General features: G+C 44.6%; 1 protein-coding gene and 1 pseudogene across 7 annotated transcripts in view; one reads left to right on the top strand and one right to left on the bottom strand.

Annotated features, from left to right (window-relative positions):
• CENPI (centromere protein I) overlaps positions 1-12,395 on the top strand; it is a 69,255-nt gene that overhangs the window by 53,212 nt on the left and 3,648 nt on the right. The window contains exon 20 of one of the 7 annotated variants that reach the window (XR_007912123.2): positions 4,566-4,694. The exons of the other annotated variants lie outside the window; for them this stretch is intronic. The gene's annotated coding sequence lies outside the window, so the exon portion shown is untranslated. The remainder of the gene's footprint in view (positions 1-4,565; positions 4,695-12,395) is intronic. 7 annotated transcript variants of the gene reach the window in all.
• On the bottom strand, positions 7,091-7,642 carry LOC127484940 (large ribosomal subunit protein uL18 pseudogene; annotated as a pseudogene).

The raw sequence follows: 12,395 nt of genomic DNA, 5'->3' as shown, positions 1-12,395 counted from the left end.
TTTTCTTTTTTTTTACATGCAGAGTGGACAGTGAGAGAGAGAGACAGAGAGAAAGGTCTTCCTTTACCGTTGGTTCATCCTCCAATGGCCATTGTGGCCGGCGCACCGCAATGATCCGATGGCAGGAGCCAGGTGCTTCCCCTGGTCTCCCATTAGGGTGCAGGGCCCAAGCACTTGGGCCATCCTCCACTGCCCTGCCGGGCCACAGCGAGAGCTGGACTGGAAGAGGGGCAACCGGGATAGAACCCGGGGTGCCAGTGCTGCAGGGGAGGATTAGCCTATTGAGCCGCAGCGCCGGCTGAAGGCTGCTCCACTTCTGATCTAGCTCTCTGCTATGGCCTGGGAAAGCAATAAAAGATGCCCCAAGTGCTTGGGCCCCTGCACCCTCGTGGGAGACCCGGAAGAAGCCCCTGGCTCCTGGCTTCGGATTGGCCCATATTCCCAGGCATATGCTCCAGCTGTTGCAGCATTTGGGAGTGAACCAGAGGATGGAAGACTTTTCTCTCTCTCTATTCCTCTGCCTCTGTGTAACTCTGCCTTTCAAATAAATAAGTAAATCTTTAAAAACCAAACAATATCTAGCAGCATAGAGTATTATAGCTAGAATAGGAAACTGCCATTTTTGTAATTGATATTGGTTCCATATAGTACAGAAAATACTAGAGTTTATTATGTTATTCCTTCCTTTAAAGGAATGCGTTTTGAACCCCGAATATTCACTAACTGATCACTATCTAAGTACTCTACCTTTGAAGTGATACTGATAACCTGTGATACCATAGTAGTATGATTTAATTCTGGCAGTTCTACTTTACTGAATTATTACATTGTAAGTATTTCAAAATAGCCAGCCTCTTTTTGAGATATTTTAGCAAAATTTATTCTGGTCCGTCTTAGTATTAAAGAGCTCAGTTCAGTTAGTTGAAATATTTTGAACATGTATAAAGCCTACTTTTTTTAAAGATTTATTTGAATGTTAGAGTTATGGAGGGAGAGGGAAAGACAGAGATCTTCCATCCGCTGCTTCACTCCCCAGATGGCTGCAACGGCTAAGGCTGGGAGAGGCTGAAGCCAGGAGCTTCTTCCAGGCCTTCCACGTGGGTTCAGGGGCCTAAACACTTGAGCCATCTTCCAGTGCTTTTCCCAGGACATTAGCAAGGTGGTGGATTGGAGGAGGAACAGCAGGGACACAAACTGGTGCCCATATGAGATGCCAGCATTGTAGGCAGTAGCTTTACCCACTGTGCCACAACACCAGCCCCTAGAGCCTATTATGTTTTCTGTTTATTTTTAAATTTTTAATTTTTTAAAAATTTCAGATAACAATGAAATACCTTTACATTTTGTGGTGTATAGTACAGTATCTCAACAGATCTACACAGCATAAACCAATCACACCAGGCAATTAGCCCTCCCCCTTTCTTTATCTCAGACTGTTATACTTCTGTTGGACACCAGAACCCGTTACCTAAACCCGAATACATTTTGCTAACCATCATCCAGTCTCTTCCCCCAATCCTCCCACCCTTCCCTGCCTCTGGTAATTGCTATTAGATTCATATAGACTGTTTGAGTATGTGTGTGTTTATATGTATGTGTGTACTTTTAACTGCCATGTATGAGAAGGCATGTGGTATTTGTATTTCATTTTTAAACTTCATCACTGAGGGGTGATGAGCATTTAATTTTTTTTTTTTTATTTGAAAGGCAGGGAGACTGAGGTCTTTCATCCACTGATTCATTCCTCAAATGCCTGCAACAGCTGGAGCTGAGCCAGGCAGAAGCCAAGACCTTTAAACTCAATCCCAATCTCTCAAGTAGGTGGCAGGAACCCAAGTACTTGAGCCATCACTGTTGCTTCCCAGGATGTGTATTAGCAGGAAGCTAGAATCAGAAGCAGAGCCAGAACTCTTAACTCAAGCACTCCTTTATGGGATGTGAGCATCCTAAATGTTATCTTAAGCACTGGACCAAATACCTGACCTTGTGGATTTTTTTAAAAATTAAAAAAAAAAAAAATTTTATTTTTATTTTTTTGACAGGCAGAGTTAGACAGTGAGAGAGAGAGAGACACAGAGAGAAAGGTCTTCCTTCCGTTGATTCACCCCCCAAATGGCCACTACGGCTGGTGCGCTGCAGCCGGTGCACCATGCCGATCCGAAGCCAGGAGCCAGGTGCCTCCTCCTGGTCTCCCATGCGGGTGCAGGACCCAAGGACCTGGGCTATCCTCCACTGCCCTCCTGGGCCACAGCAGAGAGCTGGACTGGAAGAGGAGCAACTGGGACTAGAACCCAGTGTGCCAGTGCCGCAGGCAGAGGATTAGCCTAGCGAGCTGCGGCGCTAGCCCTGTGGATTTTTTTTAATTACAATTTTTACTTATTAATATCATAGGGAATAGATTTTATGAATTTCATAGATATGATTCCAAGAATACAATGACAGTTTCCTCCCTCCCTTCTTCCTTCCTCCTCCCTTTCTTTTTAATTTTTTTTAACTTTTTGTGATAATATCATTTTAACTTTATAATCACAGGCTCAGTGCTCCTCTAAACAGATCTATGAGTAAAATGTAGATAGGTCACTGTTCTGCAGGGATATAAACAAGGCTTATAGATAACAATCAAATCATAAGATATCAGTTTAGCTTGATATACATTAAGGCTTTTTTTTTTGTACTCTATTATCTGCCTTATTTCACTAAGCAAAACGTTTAATTTTTTAAAAAAATTTATTTGAAAGGCAGAGAGACAGGTACAGAGAAATTTCCCATCTGCTGATTCATTCCCCAAATGCCCATAACAGCCAGGGCTGGGTCAGGCTGAATCCAAGAGCTGGAAACTCAATCCAAGTCTCCCATGTAGGTATCACGGACCTAACTATTTGAGCCATCACCTGGAGCCTTCCAGAGTGAGAATTAGTAGGAAGCTGAATTTGGGGGTGGAGCCAAGACTGGAACCCCCTTGCACTCCAGTATGGGATGTGGACATCCCAGTGTCTTAACCAGTACATCAAATGCCTGCTCCAGTAATTTGTCTTTGTGTCTCGCTGATTTCACTTAACATAATTATCTTCAATTTTATCCATTTTGTTGCAGATGTCAGAATTTCATTTTTTAGATACGTTGTTAAAAATTGTACATACATGCCACTTTTTCTTTTTTAATTTGTCATCTATTTTGATCCCTCATCTTGGCTATTGTGAATAGTGCTGCAGTGAGTATGGGTATGCTGGTATCTCTTTTTTATGCTAATTTAATTCCTTTATATATATTCCCAGAAGTGGGATGGCTGAGTCATGTATATCTATTTTTAGTTTTTTGAGGAATCTCCATGCTGTTTTCTAAAATGGCTGTACTAATTTGCATCCTACCAAAAGTGTATTAGGGTCCCCTTTTCTCCACAACCTTACCAGCATTTGTTATTTTTTTATCTTTTTGATAATAGCTATTCTAAGTGAAGCAAGATGATATACCTTATTGTGATTTTTTTTTTGCATTTCACTGATGGCTAATGATACTGAACATTTTTTCATGTGTTGGCCATTTGTATTTCTTCTTTTGAAAAATGTCTATTCAGATCCTTTGCCCATTTCTGTGGTTACAATTGCCCTGTAGTGTGTCTTGAAATCTGGTATAGTGATGCCTCCAGCTTTGTTCTTATTGTTCAAGATTGCTTTTGTTATTTGGGGTCTTTGGTGTTTCCATGTGAATTTTAGTATTATTTTTTCTGGTTCTGTGAACAATGTCATTGGTATTTTGATAAGGGATTGCATTGAATCTATAAATTGCTTTGAGTAGTGTGGACACTTTGACAGTATTAGTTTTTCTTATCTGTTAATATTGGAGGTCTTAACATTTTTTGTGTGTCTTCAGTTCATTTCTTAGTATTTTTTTTGTTCTTGGAAGAAAATCACTTTATTCTACTCATTTTTTTTAACCAGGCAGAGTGGATAGTGAGAGAGAGAGACAGAGAGAAAGGTCTTCCTTTTGCCGTTGGTTCACCCTCCAGTGGCGCCACGGCTGGCACGCTGTGGCCGGCACACCGCGCTGATCCGAAGGCAGGAGCCAGGTGCTTTTCCTGGTCTCCCATGGGGTGCAGGGCCCAAGCACTTGGGCCATCCTCCACTGCACTCCCTGGCCACAGCAGAGAGCTGGCCTGGAAGAGGGGCAACCGGGACAGAATCTGGCGCCCCGACTGGGACTAGAACCCGGTGTGCCGGCGCCGCTAGGTGGAGGATTAGCCTAATGAGCCGCGGCACCTGCCAACTTTATTCTACTCATAAACAATAACATTACAACAGCTTGTTCAAGGAGACCAAACATCTGTCCAGCCCCAAATTCTATACCATCTCAATGAATTTCCACACGGTTAGGATGCCCTTTTCCATTGCAATGCTAGACCACGGAAGCTTTTCAAAGCTGATGACAGGTTAACCTGGTGGCTTTACACTTTATACTGTCACTACTGATTACATGTGTATGCTAAAATAACTTTGTCATGCGATTCAATTTTCTGCTTCATCCTGAGCTTCTTGATTAAACTAACCCATTTGCAATTCTGCTCTCAGGACTTCATTGAAACCCTCACAGAGCTTAACATCATTCTGGTTCTGGGCACACTCCAGAAACTGCTTTATCTCATAGGAGAAAGGGCCACACTCCTGCTGCTGTGCTAACTGGGCTCTCTGGGGCTCCTGGTAAGTGATGTCAGGCCTTGAGGGCTCAGCATTGCTCCCTCCACTGAAACCCCCAGTGGTGGCATGGCCCAGCGTGTGCCCAACAGCAGAGCCCACAGCCACGCCAGCTGCAGTGGCTGCCATCTGGGCCATCAGGCCTGGCTGTCGGGGTACAGCAGCAGGCGAGCGACTGCAGATGGTGGGGCTGCTGGGGGCTGAGCTGCTGGCACTGGCCTTGATGCAGCTTTCCTCTAAGGAGCCCGGCTGGCTGGAGGGGCCATGCTGGAGGTATGGCTGTGGCTTCCACTTGGCATTGCCGCGGCAAAATTACTCAGCGTCTACAAAGGTGAAATTCTGCCTAGTGTTTTATAATTTTTCATTGTAGAAGTCTTTCACATCCTTTGTTGAATTTATCCCAAAGCATTTGATTTTTTTGTAGCTATTGTGAATGCAGTTGTGCTTAAAATTTCTTTCTCGACAAATTCATTATTGGTATGTAAGAATTCTAATGATTTTTATGTGTTGATCTTGTATCCTGCAAGTTTGCTGAACTTGTTTATTAGTTCTAATAGTCTCTTTGTGGAGTTTTTTTGGTACTCCTGTATGTAGAATATGTCATTTGCAAACAGAATGATTTCACTTCCTCGTTTCCCACTTGTATGCTTTTGATTTCTTTCTCTTGCCTAATGATTGGCTAAAAATTCCAGAACTATATTGAATAAGGGTCGTGGCAGTACATATGCTTGTCTGGTGCCAAATGTTGGTGGAAATGTTTTATTTTTTCCCTGTTCAATCTGATGTTAACTGTGGGGTTGTCATATATAGCCTTTATTGTGTTGAGATATGTTCCTATGTTCCTTCTCTATTTAGTCTGTTCAACTTTTTTTTTTTTTAAAGATTTATTTATTTGAGAGAGGCAGAGTTACAGAGAGAGAAATAGGTCTTTCATCTGCTGGCTCACTTCCCAAATGGCCACAACGGCTGGAGCTGGGCTGATCTGGAGCCAGGAGCTTCTTCTGGGTTTCCCACATGGGTGTAAGGGCCCAAGCACTTGGGCCATTTTCTACTGCTTTCCTAGGCCATTAGCAGGGAGCTTGATTGGAAGTGGAGCAGCTGGGACTCAAACTGGCATCCATATGGGATTCTGGTGCCATAGGCAGAGGCTTAACCTACTATGCCACAGTACTGGCCGCTGTTCATAATTTTTATCATGTGTGGATATTAGTATTTTATCAACTGCTTTTACTACATGTGGTGAGATGACCCTATGATTTTTATCTCATTCTGTTGATGTGTTGTGTTACATTTATTGATTTACATGTTGAACCATTCCTGTAACCCGGAGATAAATCCCACTTGGTCGATTGTGGGGAGCAACTGAGACTAGACTAAGTTACTGGAATTAAAACTTATTCTATGCATCTGCTCTCCCACAATATGGTGCTAGGGAGGAGTAAAACTTCTACACAGCTGCCTCTCGCCAATTTGACTGATAAGCTGCAGGAGCTGATCCTGCTCCTGATTGGAGGAGAGCCGCGTGCTCGGCGTGTGGGTAGCAGAGTTGGGATTGGTGGAAGAGGACTATAAAGGAGGAGAGAGACAACATTCACCAGGAACATCTGAAGGAACACCTGAGCAGCCCCTGAGAGAGCTGGCCGGTGGTGTGCCGCTCCTCCGCGGAAGTGGGGAAAGTGGCAGGGGGTACCGCCCCTCCACGGAGGTGGAGGGGTCGACAGCCAACCCGGGAAGGACCAGCAGCAAACCCGGGAAGGGCCAAGCAGACAAAAGAACAGCGCAGGGTCCTGTGTCGTTCCTCCGCGAATGGGGGAGCGACAGTCGATCTCATGTTTTCTTCTTTTACCTGCTTGGTCTATAAGATTATTGTCTTTATTGGAAAAATCTTCATAGAAAATTGTTTGGTTTGGCTCTCAGTAGCCTGCCTCTGAGCTCTAAGGAACCTCGCTTTCTTTTGAGCTGCCTGATCTTTCTCCTGGGCAAGGGATATTTGCGGACGGTTCCACTTCTTCTTTTTAACTCTTGTCTTAGGCTTCTCAGATGCTGGATTCTCTCGTGTAGCAGCATGAGCTTTCCTACACATCATGTCTGGAGTCACATTGTTCTTAAAATTTATTTATTTATTTGAAAGAGTTATATATAGAGAGAAGGAGAGACAGAGAGAGAGAGGTTTTCCATCCGCTGGTTCACTCCCCAGTTGGCTGCAATGGCCGGGGTTGAGCCTATCCAAAGGCAGGAGCCAGGAACTTCCTCCAGGTCTCCCACATGGGTGCAGGGGCCCAAGGACTTGGGGCATCTTCCATTGCTTTCCTAGGTGTAGCAGAGAGCTGGATTGGAAGTGGAACAGCCGGGACTCGAACAGGTGCCCATATGGGAGGCCGACACTGCAGGCAGCGGCTTTGCTATGCCATAGCACCAGCCCCATTCTTTATGTATTAAGAGAATTGTTTCTTGTAGGCAGCTTCATCGTCTTCCATTAGATAGTTCATATAATCTGCAATGTTCTGACTCATGGAGTGCTTCCGATGTACTACTGCGTTAAACTCCTTTCTTTCAGAATCATGACCAGGAATCATTTGGTATATGAGGGATGGACAGGCCTCCATCCACAGCTTCCTCAGGACTCCAAACACTTGATTGCCAGTAGTAGTCTTGGCAAGGCCTACATTGAAATAGCAGGTGAAGGCACCAGGTTGACCATCATGCTTTCCGTATTGTATTCCTCTCCAGTCACCTCCACTTGGCCTTCATAGAGCTTGTCTATGCCAAACCTATTGAGAAGCCTGCGAGCCAGCAGCAGACCAATGCAATATGCTGCAGCATAATTGGTTAGGCCAACTTTCATACCTTGTTTTGGTAGTTCTTTTGCATAAGCTGGGCAGACTATTATATCCCTTTCTATACGGGGATAAGTGATCTGACAAATGACACCTATGAATTATAGCAACTATCATCCTGGATTTGGGTACTTTTTTTTTTTTAAAGATTTATTTTATTTATTTGAAAGACAGAGTTACACAGAGAGAGGTAGAGAGAGAGAGAGGTCTTCCATCCACTGGTTCACTCCCTAAATGGTTGCAACAGCTGGAGCTGCGCTGATCTGAAGCCAGGAGCCAGAGATTCTTCCGGGTCTCCCACGTGGGTACAGGGGCCCAAGGACTTGGGCCTTCTTCTACTGCTTTCCCAGGCCACAGCAGAGAGCTGGATTGGAAGAGGAGCAGCTGGGACTTGAACTGGCACCCATATGGGATGGTGGCGCTTCAGGCCAGGGCGTTAACCCACTGCAGCACAGCAGTGGCCCCTGGGTACTTATTTTTATCCTGAGTCACCAAGCATTTTTGAACATAGTAATCAGTTTTACCCTCTTGTCAGCTTCTAAAGCTCACTTGGTATCTCTTAAAGGAGGCCTTGTTCTTGACAACTTTAACAAACCCCATCCTGTGGAACACAGATCGGCGTCTGGTGCCACACAGACCTGCAGGCCCCACACAGACCTGCAGGCCTAGCAGCACTACAGGGGGAAAGCTGATCTTACGTTTTCTTATCATATGTTGCCTTTGATTCACTAGTTGTTTCTTTGGTTATTCATTCAACAAATATTTATTTGGTGCCCTTTATGCTCCCAGCACTAAGAATACAGTGCTGAAGAGCACAGATACCATCTCTGCCCAAATAGAGTTTACATTCTAATGAGGGCAAACAATGAATACCTAATAAAATAAACATTATAGGCCGGTGCCGCGGCTCAATAGGCTAATCCTCCGCCTTGTGGCGCTGGCACCCCGGGTTCTAGTCCCGGTCGGGGCACCAGATTCTGTCCCAGTTGCCCCTCTTCCAGGCCAGCTCTCTGCTGTGGCCAGGGAGTACAGTGGAGGATGGCCCAGGTGCTTGGGCCCTGCACCCCATGGGAGACCAGAAGAAGCACCTGGCTTCTGGCTTCGGATCAGTGCTGTGCGGCAGCCACGGCAGCCATTGGAGGGTGAACCAACGGCAAAGGAAGACCTTTCTCTCTGTCTCTCTCTCTCACTGTCCACTCTGCCTGTCAAAAATAAATAAATAAACAAACATTATAATTTTAAATTTTTGTAAATACTACATAGTAAACAGGGTGGGGTGAGAGTAGGTAGTTGTCACTACTGGGTAGAGAAAGTAGCCATCTTTGAAGAAGTGACATTAAATCTGAGATTTCTTCTAAATCTAAAAGGTGAGAATGAACCAGTTTGGAAACAGGTGGAGGGAGAACACAACAGTACAACGAGACAAGGTGGCTTAGTGCTTAAGGAACAAGGAGGAGAATGGAATGAAATGAATGGAATGAAATCCATCCAACAGGTCTGTTCAAGAGTATAGTGTGGTGGGGTAGGAGAGGATGCAACATGTGGCATAGCGGGTAAAGCCCCCACCTGCAAAGCCATCAACCTTACATAGGCAGTGGTTTGAGTCCTGGCTGCTCCACTTTTGATCTGGCTCCCTACTAATGGCCTGGGAAGAGCAGTGGAGCATGGCCCAAGTGCTTGGGCCTCTGCCACCCACGTGGGAGACCCAGAAGTTGTTCCTGGCTCCCGGCTTCAGCCTGGCCCTCCCCCAGCCATTGTGGCCATCTAGGGAGTGGACCAGTGGATAGAAGATCTCTCTCTAAGTTTCAAATAAATAAATAAATAAATCTTAAAATAAAATGAGTGCAGTGGGAAGCAGTTGGAGAACTTTAAGTAGGATTGTATTATAGTCTGAGTTGATGTTTAATAGAGATCACTTTGGCTTCTTTGTGGAGGATGTGGTTATACGGAGAGACCTGCCTGGAAACAGGAACTGCAATTAGGAGGCTATGGTTGGAGTCTAGGCAAGGAATGTTGATAGTGATTTGTATATAGATGGAGGCGGTGGAGATAGATGGAAAGAACTGAGTTGAGGTATACTGCAAAAGTAGGATAGCCAGGACTTACTGAGGATGACTGGAGATGGGAATGTGGGGCTCCTTTCTCTGTCTCTCCTCCTCACTGTCTGGAACTCTAACTTTCAAATAAATAAATAGAATCTTTAAAAAAATAAAGGGGGGGGGTTGTTGGCGCTGTGGCACAGAAGGTTAATCCTCCACCTAAAGTGCTGGCATCCCATATGGGCACCGGTTCTAGTCTCGGCTGCTCCTCTTCCGATCCAGCTCTCTGCTATGGCCTGGGAAAGCAGTGGAAGATGACCCAAGTCCTTGGGCCACTGCACTCGTGTGGGAGACCAGAAGAAGCTCCTGGCTCCTGGCTTCGGATCGGCACAGCTCTGGCCGTTGCGGCCATTGGGGAGTGAACCAGCGAATGGAAGACCTTTCTCTCTGTCTCTCCTTCTCACTGTCTGTAACTCTAACTTTCAAATAAATAAATAAAATCTTAAAAAAAAAAAAAACGAAATGGGAATATGGGAATGTGAGGAAAACTCCCCCCCCCAGAGGTTATTTTGTTTTGGGGGGCGGGGAGGAGAAATTGAGAACCAAGTTATGTTTAGACCCACTTAAATTTGAGATAGTTGTTAGACATGCAAGAAGAATTGTAAACAGACAGTTTGAAATTAGGGGCTTGAAGCTCAGGAGAGGGGTTAGAGCTAGAGAAATAAATATAACATGGAATTCATCAACATGCAGTGTATTACTTGCTTGAGGATGTATTTTCTGATCATTGTCAGCCAGGTAGTAATCATAATATAATTCATTTGCTGTTTGAACATTCACAGGCAGATTGCTGGGAACCAAACTTTGCAAAATGAATGTCAGCAGCTTGGGGGGAAAATCCAGCAACACTGTTGGAGCACTTTTTTAACCCTCAAAAAACAAATGATTTGGGAGAAGGGAGGAGAGAAGCATTGAACCATACACATTGTGGACATTTCCTGAAACCAGAGCCAAAAGTACAATTGTCCTTTGGTATTCACAGGAGATTGGTTCCATGTCCTACTCCACCCCATACCAAAATCTGCAGGTTCTCAATATCCTTACATAAAAGTTTCCTGGTCTCAGTGGACACAGTATAATGGTTGAGGTGCTGCATTTCATATCAGAGTATGTAGGTTTGAGTAGTAGCTCTGCTTCCAGTTCCAGCTTCCTGCAGATGATGGCTCAAGTACTTGCTTGGTTTCCTGCCACTCATGTGGGAGACCCAGATGAGTTCTAGACTCCTAGCATTGGCCTGGCCCTGCCCTAGCTGTTGTGAGCAATTGCACAGTGAACAGTGGATAGAATATCTTTGTCTGGCTCTTTATTTTTCAAATAAAATGATGATAAATAATGAATATAAAATGGCATAGGATATCTTATACACAAGAGATCTTTTTTTAAAGATTATTTATTTATTTGAAAGAGTTACACAGAGAGAGGAGAGGCGGTGGGGTCTTCCATCCTATGGTTCACTCCCCAGTGTACACAAGAGATCTTTAAAAAGCTCATGGACAATGCATACTGTGACAAAACTATGAATAGATTTCAAAAATTTTCTGCACCAAAATAAATTCCTTTATTTAATTTAATTCCTTTTATTCCCCCAAACTTTTTGAAGGACCCTTGTATAGATGTTCCTTGACTTATGATAGAGTAATTTCCTGATTAAACTCATTGTAAAGTAAAAAACAAAAACAAATTGAACCATCATGAATTGGGACTACTTCAAATCATCTCCAAATAATTTATAATACCTAATGTAATCTGTGTTATGTAAACAATTTTTATACTGTATTGTTTAGGGAATAATAGTAAGAGCTAAGGCTGGACCAGCCTGGAGCCAGGAACTCAATGCAGGCGTCTCCCATCTGGGTAGCCCAGACCTACTTGAGTCATCACCTTCTACTCTCCAGGGTATAAATTAGCAGGAATCTGGAGTGGAGAACAGAGCTGGGACTGAAACTCAGGCATCCTGATTTGCAATAAAGGCATTCCAAATCCCAAATGGCTGCTGAACTGCTGGGCCAGATGCCTGCCTTTGCCTCTGCTTTTTGGATTTTTTTTTCTCATATGTATGTGAGCTATGGTTGGTTAATTCTCTGGGTGTGAAACCTGCGGATACGGAGGGTCATCTGTAGTTAACTTTGTGAGTTTGGGACATAGCTTTTCATTAAGAAATGCTACATCACAAGAATTCTAAAATACAGAAGATGATATGGCATGAATAAACATAGACATCCCCTCTTGAGTAGAAAAATAATTTAGGGGATAGTATTGTGGTGTAACAGGTTAATCTGCCACTTGAGACCCAAGCATCCCATATCAGAGTACAGGTTCAAGTCCTGGCTGCTTTGCTTCCAATCCAGCTCCCTGCTAATGCACCTGGGAAAGCAGCAGATGATGGCCTACCTTGGGCCCTTTGCTACCCACATGAGAGACTTGGATGGAATTCCTGGCTCATGGCTTCAGCCTGGTACAGCTTTGTCTGTTGAAGGCATTTAGGGAACAGTGGATGGGAGATCTATCTGTCTCTCTCTCTCAAAAAAAGAAGGGGCCAGTGCAGTGGCATAGCAGGTAAAGCCACAGCCTGAAGTACTGGCATCCCATATGGGCACCAGTTCAAGACCTGGCTGCTCCACTTCCGATCCAGCTCTCTGCCATGGCCTGGAAAGGCCGTGGAAGATGGCCCAAGTCCTTGGGCCCCTGTACCCATGTGGGAGACCTGGAGGAGGCTCCTGGCTCCTGCCTTTGGGTCAGCCCAGCTCTGGCTGTTGTGGGCATTTGGAGAG

This window comes from Oryctolagus cuniculus, chromosome X (genome assembly GCF_964237555.1).
Source record: "Oryctolagus cuniculus chromosome X, mOryCun1.1, whole genome shotgun sequence".
Taxonomy (NCBI): Eukaryota; Metazoa; Chordata; class Mammalia; order Lagomorpha; family Leporidae; genus Oryctolagus; species Oryctolagus cuniculus.
Note: the sequence above shows the minus strand (reverse complement) of the source record. Positions and strands in the feature narration are given on the sequence as shown.